General features: G+C 33.1%; 2 pseudogenes; one reads left to right on the top strand and one right to left on the bottom strand.

The window, feature by feature from the left end:
* Positions 1–3028: 3028 nt before the first annotated feature.
* LOC120147418 lies at positions 3029–7411 on the bottom strand (annotated as a pseudogene).
* A 4014-nt stretch (positions 7412–11425) lies between these two features.
* On the top strand, positions 11426–14362 carry LOC120147416 (annotated as a pseudogene).
* The last annotated feature ends 2055 nt before the right edge of the window (positions 14363–16417 follow it).

Below are 16417 nucleotides of genomic sequence, written 5' to 3'. Positions count from 1 at the left end.
AATTTTTGAATATTAAAATTTTCTCTACTTTGACCCAAGTTTATGAAGGTCTTACCCAACCCAAAATTTAATCTAATTTTTTACATTGAAAATTGTATTCGACCGACTTGATCTGACATATATATATATATTTTATTAAGTAAAAAATATATAATTGAAAAAATTAAAATACAAAATATTATTAATTATCTCTAAATATTTAATAAATAATTATAAAATATTTCATATCGAATTAAATCTTTTTATTTAAACCTAATCCAATTTACCTTAGAAAGTCTAATACTACATTAAATTTTTAAAACAAAAAACTGATCTGACCGTACGAAATAGCGATCTGTTCGGAATGTTAGTAATGGGCGATTAGCAGATTTTTAGGTGACAACTGAATTTGGGATGATGGACCACTCATGTGACGTGAAGATACCCGAGAGTGAGCCTATTCTTGATTCTGAATGGGTTGAGTTAAGGTTTCGGAACTAGGCGAAGTTGACAACATCGTTCTTGAACTAATACCATGGGAAAAGCCCCCAACATATGCCAAATCAATCTATCCTTTGTTGCCTAATTTCCTTCTAATGAAATACCAAGTTTAGATATATTTGTCTGCATGTAAATTTAATTTTTTTTATATATTTTAAATATTTTATTTAATTTTAGAAATAATTACCCTCTAAAATTTATCATACATTTATTTTATACATTGCCTTTTGTTATTAAATGGAAATAAATATTTTGATTATATGAGAACCTCCATTGGTATAAAATAACCAAAAAGGGGGAAATTTGTCTCATTAGAGAACTTTAAATAATCTAAATTGCTTTATTAATATAATACCACAATCCCATCATGTATCCTCATATGATTATTTTAATTTTATTATAAATATATGAAGTATGATATAATTTTATACTTCGATAGTCGTTGTACGAACCAAATTACCATAATGGTTAAAAAATATTTGTTATCCCTAGAAGCCCTAGATTCGAGCATAAGAGGTTGCAAGGGTGTTTGACTTTCATTGTCAAATAATTGAGAATCCTTAGAACAAATATTATTTATATAATCCTAGATTAATCCAAAAAAATTTTGATATTTATTTGAATAACAAAATCACTTGTTCAATTCAAAAATTTCTTTCCATTTGTCAATGCCTATATATGTAAGATATTTTAATCTTTAAGAACAAACAAATCAATTTAATACTTAAGAATTGAATAAGGAAAACCCCATTAAAATATTGAATTCAATAACCATGATTAATCAATAATTTAATCATATAACTAACCAAAATTTTAATACGAGTTGCCGGCATCCACTAGCAGGGTCAAGTCAGTTTTTAGGACTTTTAAATTCTCTTATTTAGTTTTATGTCAAGCCTGAATGCTCAAATCACTATTAATTATAAAAATGAAATTATTTTATTATCAAATTATAATATATGCTGATCAAGCTGGGCTTATTATAAATAACAAATTATTAAACAACAGTCTAAATTTTAGTATGGTGTTTTAAAATAGTAATAATAAGTGCTTAGTATTAACAATGGAAGCAAATACAGTTTTGACTTGGTGAGGCCAAAATAGGCTGAAATGCACCAATTATCTAATATATATATATATTTATGTTCATATAATATTCCAAGATCAGTAAGGTGAAGGTGAAAACAAAAAGGTTAGCTGAAGCATCAAGACATTTTCAAACCTAAAATTTCTTTGACATGATCATCTCTCGTCATATGAATTGAGAGCAACAAAATAAAAACCAAACCATCAAATCATCTGCCAATTGCCATAGCTAAAATAGAACAAGATATCCAAACCAGAAATAAAGCAATTATGGCCTAGGAAAAGAAAGGCTAGTGAAGCTGCTTCTGAAGCTGAACAAGCAATGGCTTGGGATGAAATAGTGAAGGCCACCACATCGGGAGGAGCAGAAGAAGGAAGGGATTTGTGGGGGTCAGGCAAAGGCCATCAGGTAGATGGGTTGCTGAGATTAAAGATACCTTACAGAAGGTAAGGGTATGGTTAGGCACTTACTTTACTGCCAGAGGAAGCCGCCATGGCATACGACGAAGCTGCTTGCTTGCTACGTGGTCCCAATACAAAGACAAACTTCTCACCATCTTCTAATCTAAATCCTGCTCTTCTTCAAAGATCACCAATCTTGTTTAGCAGAGACTTGAATCAACAGTTCACGAGCTCTTTTGCACGTTCCGAACCCATCAACCAGCGGCCGTTTCAGCAATCAGTGGATGAATAAAGAAGAAACACTAGATTTCTTTGATGCCCAGTTTCCCGATTCTCTCAATGATCCTCAGGATCATTCTTTTACCCCAAATGATGACACCAAAAGCACAACCGATGATGAGAAGGGGAAGAAATGGGGCAATGGATTTTAAATTCATTGATAACATAGAATCATTGTGCTGTTGCTCACCTTTTCAAATTGCAGAAGTGATTGAAACAGTAATAGAAGAAGAGAGTTCGGGATGAACCTTCGATGATTAGAGGGGTGATGAAGAGAATGGCATATGAACGCAAATCTCAGCTTCTCTCTATGCTTTCAATGGAATAACAGAGCTGTTGAGGCTAAAATATGGACCAAAAATGTGAGGATTCGGAAGAGTCGGCAGAACTTGGAAATGCATGTAAGAAGAACAAAGGGAACGAAGATGATGCAGAAATTGTGGGGGAAAGCGGGAGGAAAGCCCGTAATCTTCCTTTGATTATTCGAGTTCCAATTTGAGTGATAATGAAATCTCTTTAGAGCTCCCTTGATCTTCCAACCATCTCCTTTGTTAACTGATATTCAAGCTTCATTCCGTAACTTGCATTCATTGTATGACTATTTGTTTATGTACAAAACGAATTTACAAAATCAAACTTTATTTTTCTTCATTTTAACCACCAGCACAAGTAAAATCCATATTTCTAGCCATTTACATGTGGTTGAAGTTATTGTTATTCTTTCTTTCTTCAGCAAGTTGTATGAATAGTACTAAAACATAAGTTTAATTTATGATAATGCATAAAAAAATTACCCTTTAGTTCCATATAACATTGTGGAACACTAATTATATTAAGGCAAACTGTGTCAGCACCTGCAAATACACGGTAATATTGCCTTGGCCTCCGCAACTACCCATATAAAATGGAGGGTTATAATTTATAAAACAAAATGGAGAAACTTTCCTCCAAACTACCAAAAAAGGAGGAAAGAAAGAGTTATATACATAGAATTTAATCATTCTTATTCTTATTCACTTGCATCATAGGAGATTCATTGGCAAGAGTCTTTGAAAGTATAACCTTCTCACGTTAGAGGACCCGGAGTTGCGCAAGGAATGCAGCACAGAGATCCAAGAAAGAAACTGTGGCCCCTGAACCCTCTGAAGATCCAGTAAATATTTCTCCTCGCGGGTTTTATAAAGCTGTTGGCATCCATGACATATGTTAGCACTTTTATTTAGGGCATTCAATAATTTCATCTAAGCAGAGCAACCCAAAATATCATTTGGACATTACCTGCAATTCGAACTTGACAACATTTGGGGCCTTGGTAATACCATCAGTTTCTATAATGGTTGATTCATCCCCAAAGTAGTGATTATTGAGCACAGAATTGTTAACCATGCCTTCATTAAGACCAGGAATGTTGGCAAGCCACCTACACTTCATGTTGTAATGACCAATCTTCTTCCAACAGACATTGAGTTCTTGCAGGGCTTTGAGAACTTCTGTCATGATTTCACGAGGATGGGCACGAGACTACAAAAATAAAAACAGCACGATATCAAACTCAGTTGCATAAAAGTAGTCCTACTATTGGTACACTGCACATCCTACATACTAAATCTAGTCTTGTTGTCAATCTTCTCTATAGTACTAAGTATCAATGTAACGACTATCAATGTAAAACAAAGGGCACTTAAGTAGAAAAACCGCTTGACAATCACAAACTCAACTTGAAGTCCAAGAGCCCATTTCCTCTCAAGACCCCTTAAACCCATTGCTTGATAGTCGGCATATCCTGCAAGGCGGTGTCCAACAGCTGGAATTGTAGGTTCATTTAGATGGATGCGGTTGAAGCCAGATTCCTAGAAATTATTAAAAATCAATTGAATTCCAGCCCTATCTGAAAGTCCGAAAATAAATAAAATAAAAATGTAAAGAGAAATAGGTCACTCATCAGTTTATTAGATCATGACTGACGAATCTGTTTTTTTCCCAGTCAAATGTAATTAATCCAATGAATGAGGCAGATTTATTGAAAAAGTAGAAAATAAAAACGCACCACAGTTTCTTGAAACTCAGCTCCAAGATAGCCACTGGAGACCCGGAACAGATTGTCCAATAGTAGGTAGTAAGCAACAGTTCCCTGGAAGATACTCAAATGAAATAAGAAACTCCCCAAAAATCATGAGAACAAGGAGTTGGAGAAGTTCAAACCTCATTTTGAATTCTGTTGCGAAGAGATTCAATCAGATGGTTCCGATCGAATCCCATCCTAATCACTTCCTGAAGGATCTCTTCATCAATCTGCAATTACATTTCAATCAGAAAGTAGAACATCAGATCATCAAAATACCTAATATAGAAGAATTCATAATGTTGAGGCACTAATAAATGGGTAGCTAAATCTTATGGTATGATCTAGGAAGCATTTACGCGAGGCTTTTGTCAACAACCAAAAATCAGATGTTAGGGGATAGGTAATAGTAAGGAAAGAACTTATTGGAGCAAACATATATCCCCGAGTCCAATAACAAGCAAGGAGAACACAATAATTCAACTCTCCTGTTTTAACATTAATGGCATGACTGCTCAGAAGGTTTCTCCCATGACATGATCTTCTGGAATTAAAATGTAGCAAACCCACATTTAAAAGCTGACAAGAGTTCAGAATTTTACAAGGACGTGCAGTTTAGGAATATTTATTCAACCATAACAGTCAATTTTCACATGACACCAAACCTTTCAAAGGTTAATATCTCAGTAAATAAAATAAGCATATTTACAGCCAAATTCAAGTCTCGAGAAAAATATCACCAACCTTTTTCGCTTGCTGCATTGAATCTGGCGGGGGACTGCTAATATCTTGGAAGATGTGCTTGAAACCATGGATGCTGGCGGATCTCAGGAATGGGCATTCTCTTCATTGGATCAACTACAAGCATCCGTGGGATTAAATCCCTAGCACCAGGAGATAAATGGCTTGGAAGAGTGTATATGCCACCCTGAAGGACAAATAATGCAAATTCCAAGCTATGGTTTAGGGATAAAACAGCAGCAAACCGGAGGCCGGAAAATGAGCAAAGATAGACGTTGGAACTTTAGAAAAACATAGGGTTATACAAACCTCTAGTTTCTGATGTCTATTAATTCAAAAAAAATTAATAAAATTGGCTGTAGGTTTCACCGCTTATTTAGACTAGGGTTACAAATAAAGTTTCTCCTAAAAATAACTTACAATCCTAGCCATCTGTCTATATGTGTAATAATTAACAAGAAAAATAATAGATATACCTAATATTAAAAAGCTCCCGTGTCAAATATGTAATTCAGAATATTGACAGGAGAGAAACAACATGAAGATCAGATGACCATAAGCTGAAAATCAGGACTTATCCGTTAGTGCCAACAAAGACATCTCAGACAACAAACACGAAAAATGATGCTTCTTACCTTGATTTTTTTGAAGAGGTTAGGAATGTTTCATCATCAAAAGGAAGGGTACCGCAAAGAAGGGCATACAATATGACACCACAGCTCCATACATCCACTTCAGGTCCTGCATACAGTTTCCCAGAGATGACCTGTACAATGTACATCCACTTAGTTTTGGATAATGTCATCATAACAGTATAAAATTCTCTATCAAGTAAAAGAAGACAATGTTCGTTTCAAGACCATAATGATAAGAAATTCATCACTAATTGTAATTCACAAACTCCTACCTCTGGGGCAGCATAGTTTGGACTTCCACAACTTGTCTTCAAAAATGACCATCTCTCATTATGTTGCTCAAGCCAAAATCAGCAATCTTCACATTACATTTGGAATCCAGAAGTAAATTTTCAGGCTTAAGATCTCTATGAACCACCATATTTCTATGGCAGTACTCAACCCCAGAAATTATCTGCATCCAAACAAAGACTTCATACTAATAATTTCCAAGAAAAAGAATGTCCATAAATACTAATGCTCAAGAATATCCAACCAGACCTGATGAAAAAAGTTGCGAGCCTCATCTTCCTGCAATCTTCCTTTCTCGACAATATAATCAAAGAGTTCTCCAGACTTCACATACTCCATAACCACAAAAATGTCGGTTGCTGTCTCTATGACCTCGTAGAGTCGTATGATGTGAGGATGCATAAACAATCTCAAAATTTTAATCTCTCTTCTAACTGCACCAAAATATAAGCCTCCTTCAGTTAATGGGTAAGAAAAACTTTAAAAGGAAAAGTAAAAGCTGAAAAGAGAAAAGTTTTCCTAAATTTTGTGAGTAAAGAATAGTACATAATTATCTACATAATCAATAATTAAAAAATCTCTAAAAAAACTGACCTAAATCTAGTATTTGTTACAAGGAATAGATCAGTGTATTATATCCCTGCATCCATGGAATCTCATTTCAACACAATCATACGATAGAAATTGACTACAGCATGCAAGAATTCTGAAAAAAGATGCATAGAGAATGCTACTAAAGGTCCCTCTTACTTTACTCAATTTCCAACCTAAGAGGAATAAATAATAATGAAATTATTTCTTTTTCTTCTGAAAACAAGAAGTATCAAAAACAATAACCAAACCGAATCTAAGAAATTCGATTTTCAATATGACAAGCTTAAAAATTCATCCAGAACAAAAAAAGTAAAAGGGAAAAATAAAACCAGGTGACCAATTAAATTGATAAACCATAAACTAAAAAACATATTTTTTTCCTAATTAACAATATTCCTAATTCTTAATTTTTTCCCACTTCAAAAGCTAAACAAAACCTAAACAACTCAATCGTTAACAAACAAAAGAAAAGAATTCAATCAGTTTTTTTTAATTACCTTTCTCCTCCATCTCCATATTCTTAATCTTCCTTCGGTTAAGAATCTTAATGGCAACTTTATGACCGGTCAAAATATGCTCGGCAATTTTAACCTTTCCAAACGAACCAATCCCAAGCGTTTTTCCAAGCTTGTAATTAGGTAATACACTATCCATTCCACTTCCTCTTCCTCCCGATCCATCCATTTCCCCCTTGAATCAGAAAAAAAATGAAAAAACAATTAATCATACCCGTTAAAACATTGTGAAAAGGTAAGTGCAAAAACTACCTGATTTGATCCGAAATGCCTCGGTTAGGTTTTCTTTAATCGTAGAATCTGAACGGAGAAGAGCGAAAGAGAGCGAAGAAACGAAGGATTTTAATGTATATTTTTTAATATATATATTGTGTGTGTGTGCTTGGGAAGGTTTTATTGGTTGATTGGGAAATTTTGCCTTTGGAATTGACAGAATGACAGTGATGTCCCCTTTTTTCCACCCAGGGATGTTATCGAGAGGGATTTTCAAGCACTAAAAATTCAGATTAATTCTAGGCTTGTCTAAAAGTTGAATGTTAAACTACACCCAAAGTCACTTCTGCTTTCAGTTTATTTTATTTTGGTCAGTAGTTCTTAAAACTTTATATTTAAATAACTAATATTATCAGTTCGTTATATCTTAATCATTGAATCAAATGACGCGAAACGTTAAAAATGAAAATTTTCCGTTAGCTTTTCCTATATATGGATGATAATTGTTTTGAATATATTGCATATATATTGTCAATCTTCCTGTATTATATTCATGAATGGACAAGCATTTACTGGTTATTAATATGCATATATATATATATATATATATAATCTAATTACACAAGGTAAAACAGAATGTTTTACGTTAATTTAGAAATATTGAATAAGTGAAAATAAAGTGTTGATGTTTTTTTTTGGTGAATAAAAGAAAACAAGAACTATCACTGGACTCCTCTTGTATTAAACTAAAAACCTCCGGCGGTGGACTATAAAATATCAACTGAGTATCTCCTCGCCCAGCAGCGATCCTCGCCAACTTGTCAGCTACCTCGTTCGCCTCCCGATTTATATGGCTCAAAGTAACAATCCATTCCCGATTTAATAATTCAACTACTCGGTCAAGAAGAGATAAAAACGAACCTCTCTTGGTTTTCCCCTGTAGCATCCGAATAACTTCCAAGCTATCGGCTTCTACCATAACTTGCCGTTCTCCACGGTTCCATGCATGTGAGAGACCTTCATAAATACCCCATAGTTCCGCTTCAACGATAGAGCATATACTGATTATCTTAGAAAAGCCAAAAAGCCAAACTCTATTCGAGGATTAGAGGACACCTCCACAAGTCGCAACTCCGTTTCCTGCTTTACGAGAAGCATCTGTATTAATCTTGCACCAATTTGGAGGAGGCGGAGACCAAGAAACGATCCTATTATCCTGCCGATGAGAAGACTGGCTCCTCGACATAGAGGAAACAAGTGCACAGTTAGCTTCAAAGCAAAGACGTTTGCCTTGTTCTAAAACAGACTCATGTTCAATATAATCCGGATAAAAAATTCTCTTATTACGATTCTTCCATAACAACCAAAGGATCGAATCAAATAATAAGTCTCAATCCCGTGCGTCGCGTGCATAAAATCCTGGAGAGACAATATTAATATGCATAAACTGTTGATATTAATAGTAGGAAATGATAATATATTCGTTGAGAATAAAACAATAATGAGATAATCTCAATTGTTTGTTTCTATCTATTTCGAGTGAATATATTCTTATTTTATACTGTTAGTCTTAGTCATTTTTTTGCTGATCCAATAGTACAGAATTTGTGTAAAATTAAAAGAGTTTTTATAGTGTGTAATTGGATCTATCCTTGTTAGGGATGGACATGGATCGGGTTTCGGCCAACCCGACCCGAAAAATATATACCCTCCACTCGACCCGAACCCGACTGATTTTTTGAGATAAAATTCGAACCTGATTCGACCCGACTCTAAATAATAAAAAATATTGTTTTTATTCAATAAAAACAATGATTTAATTGAAAAAAATAATATATAGAGGGGTATTATTGTAATTATTCCTAAATATATAAGGTAAAATTATATTTTTTTTGGGCCTGGTTAGGTCGAGTCGAGTATTTTTCACCCTAAACTCGAATCCGACCCGAAAATCACCTTTAAAAAAACTCGATCCTACATGAACCCTTTTTTAAAAAAATCAACCCGATCAAATCGATCAAATCAAAACCGTCAGATTTAGATCACATGCCTATCCCTAATCCTTGTATAAATATGAACTATGATCCACTTAAACAAAGTGTAAAATTTTTAGTTTCACTAGGAAAATAAATAAATAATTAATCTCAACAATTTATTTTCGTTCATTCAACAATCTTAAATCAATATAAAACTAAAAGAATTTTACATTGTATAAATAAATCATAATATATATATATATATATACTCGAAAAGCTCCTCTACAATGAGATAGACTGCAAATGTAAGAAAAGAAATTTAATTAATTCATCTAAAACAAATACAGAAGACAGAAAAATATAGAGGGCATATGATATTATAACAAACCAACAAAGAAATGAAAATGAACGGAGAGTCCAAGGAAGAATCAAAGCAACAGATCAATGAAGTACCAAAAGAATCAAACGGCTGGATTTCGATCATCAGTAGGCCTACTCACGAGCGTTCACGCTTCGGAAAGGAACCCGGTGATTGGAAAAAGAAACTGGCTCGTTCTCATGGAAGCTTTAAGAGTGTGAAAGACGAAAGACGTAATTTGGAAGGGAAAAGCGTACGATCTGCCATATGTAAGTTGGTACATTCAACCAGTTTCAATGAGAAGATTTTGGCAGCAAAAAGGCTTTCCAAATAAGAAAACCTGCGGTTTATCGGCTTCCTTTTAAAGGACTTTCATGTGATGTACTAAAGTTATTCGTGTTCAAGTATCAATAACTATAAAAATTATTAAATGTTATTATTAAATTGTTGAAGATATATAAAATTAATATTATTTTATAATTACATCTAATTTAATAACAAAAAAAATTACCCTTGTTCATTTTATTTCCAAATGAAATCATACACATATCCGACACTCATATTGGAGTTCGAGTAATCAATTCCATTTATGTATGTGGAGATTCATCGAAACAATTTTTGTATTGTTCTGTTCAACATCGGGTAGCAAGGGTGAGAAGGCAAATCGAGGCTATCTTTTCAACTCCGAGCCGAGACCTATTTCGAGTACGGCGACGTTTCGATCCTTCAGTTTTTCTTGTACAGGACATGTGTTTGATGCTTTTTGTTTTTACTTATTCTTTGTGACGTATTAATTTAAATTTAATGTAATTATGCACATTAGAATTGATTTTAATTTAATTCTATAAATTTTATATTTTCATTTATTATTAGTTAAGTAATATAGCAAATTTTTAATGAAATTAAACTTATCAATAAAATTTTGGAAAAATTCTTAAACCCAATCTTCCTTCGCATAAAAAATAATTATAATTTACAGACATGATTGGTTTAAGTAGTAAACAATTTGATATCGCTTAAGTAATATCTCAAGTTTGAGTTATTGTGTATGCAAAAAAATCCCTACTGAGACACTTACCCACCAAAATCAAATGTGCAACGTGTGTCGATCCAGATTAATCAATGTATAACCTTGAAATCAGAAGTACAACAAAAAAAATTATAATTTATTATAGAGTAAGATTAGTTTCATCTAACTTATCCAAAAAAAAAAGATTAGTTTCATCTAGAAGGCCTATCTAACATAATAAAACATGGAATAAACTAAAATTAAAGTTATTTATAGAACTTATAATAATAAAAAAAGTTAGTATATAAACGATCTCCCGACTACAAGATGTTGTTTTGTTGAGTTCTTTGAATATTAAAAGTTACAAGATAATCCATTTACTATATGACGTTGTTTTGTTGAGTCTAGAATATTAAAAGTTACAAAATAATCACTCGATTATTATATGTTCTGAACTCGTCCTTTTTCGTTAAAAATTTGATGGCCGTCTTAACTAGATATTAACTTATTGATTCAACAAAGCAATGTCCTATAGACGAGGATCAAATTTTTTATCATATCATAGTTAACATGTTCTAGTTTAGATGAGTGACAATTTTAACAAAAGGGAACGAGTTTAGAATATATAAATAGTCATGTGATTATATTATAATTTTTAATAGTCGTAAGACTCAATAAAATAATGTCTTATAATATCTTATAGTAGCCGGGGACTAAATAAAATAATATCATATGATCCACTATTTGTAAACTTTACAGTAAACAAAATGTCATTTTCAATTCTACTGTTTAGGCATTCCACTCAAACGTCGAAGATAACACGAAACTATATGAAGAAACCAACGCATTTACACACAGAAACAACAAAATTAAGAATCCGAGAAACGAAGAAATCAAAGAAAACAATTTTCTAACTTATTTTTCTCTCTGATATATGAATTGAAGAAATAGGGGGAAAACAGAGCAAAACAGAGAGAAAAAAATGGCAGAGCAAGGAACAAGATCAAAGCTTTCAGCTCCAACACGTCCAACAATAATTTTAACACCAAGGCCAACAACAGATGACTTGTTTTCAAGTGTTTCAGGGCTAAGTCCAGGGCCTATGACACTGGTTTCAGCTTTTTTCCCTGACCCGATTCAACAGAGCATAGGTCTTTTTCTCAGCTTTAGCTGGTGCCATGGCTTCTCCGGAGCTAGATTGCCGTATAATTCAATGGACAATTCATTTATGGAAGTGGGTTTTAAAGATGGAATTGAAAACAGTTCTTCGTTAACGAGAGTAGACCTTTGAATTCGGGTGCTGCTAAGTCTCCTTTGCTCACTGTGCCTGCTGGGCTAAGCCCTTCTGGTTTGCTTATCTCTCCTGGCTTCTATTGTCTTTCTCCACAGGTAAAGTGAGTTCAATTTGTTGTTTTAATTATGGGCTGCTTCGTTATTTGTATTGATGAACAATAGATTAAGAAAGGATGAGTTTTTATTACTTCAATAAAGGTAAATAATTTGGATTTGGATTAAAAAATAGTGTAAATTGAGTGATCATATAAACATAGCATTCGTGAGTATTTCTGAAATTTATGCAGTTGTTGGATGTCTAATTAGTAGTGAATTTGAAATTCACAACGAATTCATGTTTTTTTTACTTTCTAAATATATTATATTGAAACCCAACTTTTTCTTTTTTGAAGTACGTAGGATGCTTTTTCAATCATTGAATTGAAAATTTTGTGGTTAATTAGTTGATCTGTTCAGCATCTTTAACTAGATTTGTTTAAGGATGTATTGCCTTCGTTTATGCATTATTGAAATTTGAACCTTTTATGAAGCGTGAGATGTTAAACTAGTAATTTTGAATCAAATTCTGGCAAAATGTAATTTGTTGCTTAATAGTTCAAATATTTCTGGACATATTGAATCTTCAACCAATTTATCAGAAGTTTTTGCCAACAACGTGAAAGCCAGATGGAATACCATTTCATATTTAAAATCATAAAAGAGATGATCGTCATTAAATCTTAGAATACTGTTTTACTTGGTGGTGTTTTTTATGGCTGTCAAGACACCGTATACATGCACTTAATTCGATAATGATCGGTTAGTGACTTTTTGTTCCATGATTTTGCAGAGTCCTTTCGGAATATCCCACCAGCAAGCATTAGCACAGGTTACAGCTCAAGCTGCCATAGTGCAGTCTCATGTGCAGGCGCAAATGAAATATCAGACTTTGTCAATGGCAGCTCCTCCAAAGTCATTGATCCATCATCAATCCTTCAATCATGAAGAAACTTCATCTCAGATGGTTCCTTCAGCTTCTGGTCTTCAAAGTTCAGCAATGGAATACGCTGAAGCTTCTCAATCCGATAGGGAAAATCAACCTTCTGTCGCAGTGGATAAACCTGCCGAAGATGGCTATAACTGGCGTAAGTATGGGCAGAAGCCAATTAAAGGCTGTGAATATCCAAGAAGCTACTATAAATGTACGCATTCGCATTGCCCCGTCAAGAAGAAGGTTGAGCGATCTGCCGATGGCCAAATAACCGAGATTATATACAAAGGTGCACACAATCATGAAAAGCCTCAACCAAATAAACAAGGGAAGGGCAGTAGCGACGGAAATGAAAATTCACAGGCTCCTGAACTAGGTTCTGAGGGTTTAACAGGAAACTCAAACAAGTTAAATGAATTTTTACCACTGCATGTGATACCTGGGACAAATCATGAATCTACTCAAGCTGTGGAGCTACCTGGATCAAGTGACAACGTGGAACAATGCGATGAAGAGAGTAGAGAAGAAAGAGTTGATGATGAACCAAATCCGAAAAGAAGGTGAATTTCAAATCAAACGTGGCTGATCATATAAATTTATATATCTTCAACGTTGATAATTTTTGGATAATTGTGCTTTTGACCGCAGGAATGCTGCCGGTGAAGCTGCTGTATCCTTGTCACATAAGACGGTCATGGAACCGAAAATTGTCGTGCAAACGAGAAGCGAAGTTGATCTCTTAGATGATGGCTATCGGTGGCGCAAATATGGTCAGAAAGTGGTCAAAGGGAACCCTCATCCAAGGTGCAATGGACTATCATATATTTTTCTCTATGGTCCTATTCTATGCTTTAAGTAGCCGTGTTTGATGCCCATGTTTGGCACACATTGAGACTTGGCAATACGAAACAAGTAGTTCTTCTGGTTTATGTTTCGGGATTAATGCATCTACGTTATTCCAACAGGAGCTACTACAAATGCACGAGTGCAAGATGCAATGTTCGGAAACATGTGGAAAGAGCTTCAACTGATCCGAAAGCCGTCATAACGACATACGAGGGAAAACATAATCATGACGTCCCAGCATCCAGAACCAGCAACCAGAGTACGATTACCAATAGTTTGCCGCTGCCAAAACCGAACAAGGTGGCATCTGAGAAGAATCCTTTACTTAAAGAGACGGATTTCGGAAAAAAATGCGCAGGGAGCGGCAGTTTTAAGACTAAAAGAGGAGCAAATAAGAGTGGAAGTACCCGGATGTTCGGCTGCTGATCCCTACCAACACAGATACGAAACACGTAAGCATATGGTGGAAAGGGAAAATCAAACACGGCAAAATTGAAACGATAATAGCTGCTGAACCATAATTTGATTAAGTGGGGAGAAGTCTATTGACTATCCAATTTTGTTGACTGGAGTTGTTTAAGTAATGTTGTATAGTTGTTTCACGCTCTTCTGGAGAACAGGTGTTATTAAAGATATGAAGCTTGTTGCTGTTACTGTTGTATAAATGATTGATTGACCCTAATGGGACATATTAATCGGTCTGTAAAAGGGTTATGCTTTTAAAGGATACGTGGAAGTATAGATTGATCCAAACAAATGATTGATGGATTTAGTAGACTGTGATAAAAAAGCTTCAGAATTTAGTTGTTTTAGACAAAAGGGTATTTGGAATTTTATTTTTTTATTTTTTTATTATTGTGGTTGATCTCAATTGATGATGGATGATTTTGGCATTGGGTTATTATTGAAAGAAGGTGATGATTCTTTATCGTGCTGCAGATAAGGAGAAACTCGGATAGTAAATGGGGACGAGCATGGGTCGGGTTTCGATCAATTCGATCAAAAAATTTTATATTATTCATCCGACCCGATTTGAAAAATATATATCCTCCAGTCGACTCGAACTCGATCTGACTTCTTAAGATAAAATTCTAACTTGATCCGACTTTACCTGAAATAATAAAAATTTATTATTTTTATTTAATAAAAACAGTGATTTAATTAAAAAATAATAAATAGAGAGGTATTATTGTAATTACTCCTAAATAATAAGATAAAAATATTTTTTTTGGTCGGTTCAGATATTTTCACCATAAATCTGAATCCGACAGACCCGAACACACCTTTAAAAAACCCGATCCGAACCCAATTTTTTTTTAAAAACCCGATCCGATCGGGTCGTGTTGAAACCCGTCGGATTCGGATCCCATACCCATCCCTAATTATTTTGCACTATTTTTATTTATTAAAAAATCCATTTGATTTTTTTATTTTTAAACTGTAATTTTCATTTGTATGATAAATATGTTTTAATATTTCTCATAACATTTTATCAGTTGTGAACCAACTTGCACTTGCAAAGTAAATTGGAAGATAATTACCAAAAACTTTATGTATAAATAAATTATCAATTTTTAATAATCTTGATAGTGTTACCGACAGTAGATTTAATAATTTTGTGACAACTGGTAAACTTTCAATTTATTTTATGGTATAAAATAGAAAAAAAGAGAAATAGAGATAAGATTAAATATGCCACTTACAAAACCGTGTGCTACACATCTGATTGAAACATTTCCCACAGATTTCTGTTTTGATTAAGACATCTACTTTACATGTAAGCTAATAATCATCCTGTCATTTAGCTAGTAATCAAAATTAAATTATCAAAAGTATTATAAGTATAACTCAATAAATCATAAATTACTAAAAAATTTAGCACTTTCATTCAAAATGTTTTCGACACTCTTTCGTCATCTTGAGTATTCTAATATTTATTGAATACACTTTTAATTAAATATTTTCATTTTTTAATATTATTTAAATATAAGATCATAAGGCCATAAAAATACTACTTCAGAAACTCAAAAGCAAGTTGAGTGCATTTTATACGTTGTTATGTGTTGCTACTTGTAAATAGTTCTTCGAATTATCTAGAATATCATTAAATGTATGTATAATTGATTTAAATGACTTAATATGTTTTTTAATTATATTTAGAAGATAATTTTTTAAGTCTCCACTAATTCAATAAGAATACTTTGTATACGTGTTAATGATATAAATATGTGATAATGAAAACATGTTTAATATGCATCCATACATGAAATAAAAGTGTATGATGTGCATACTCATGATTTATATGTATATAACATTAAAAGCATACAAATTTTGCTAATTCGACTATATGTATATCCTTAACGCATGTAAATATATGTATGGTTAAATGTATAATTTTATGTTAGACGATAAATTTATAAAATTTTAAAAAAATTAATTTTATAAAATTTTAAAAAGAAATAATTTTATAAAATTTTAGGAGATGAAAAAATTATCTATAAAAAAAATAAAAAATCTAAAATTTGAAAATTTCAAGAACAATCCCTCGATCTATCATTGCATATGATTGACATATTTATATGCCTAAATGAAAACTGAGATTAAATTATAAATATGAGAGAGAGAAATTAAAGTACAAGAACTATTGTATATATTTGTCTTATCATA

Source organism: Hibiscus syriacus, unplaced genomic scaffold (genome assembly GCF_006381635.1).
Source record: "Hibiscus syriacus cultivar Baekdansim isolate YM2019G1 unplaced genomic scaffold, ASM638163v2 tig00110940_pilon, whole genome shotgun sequence".
Classification (NCBI taxonomy): Eukaryota; Viridiplantae; Streptophyta; class Magnoliopsida; order Malvales; family Malvaceae; genus Hibiscus; species Hibiscus syriacus.
Note: the sequence above shows the minus strand (reverse complement) of the source record. Positions and strands in the feature narration are given on the sequence as shown.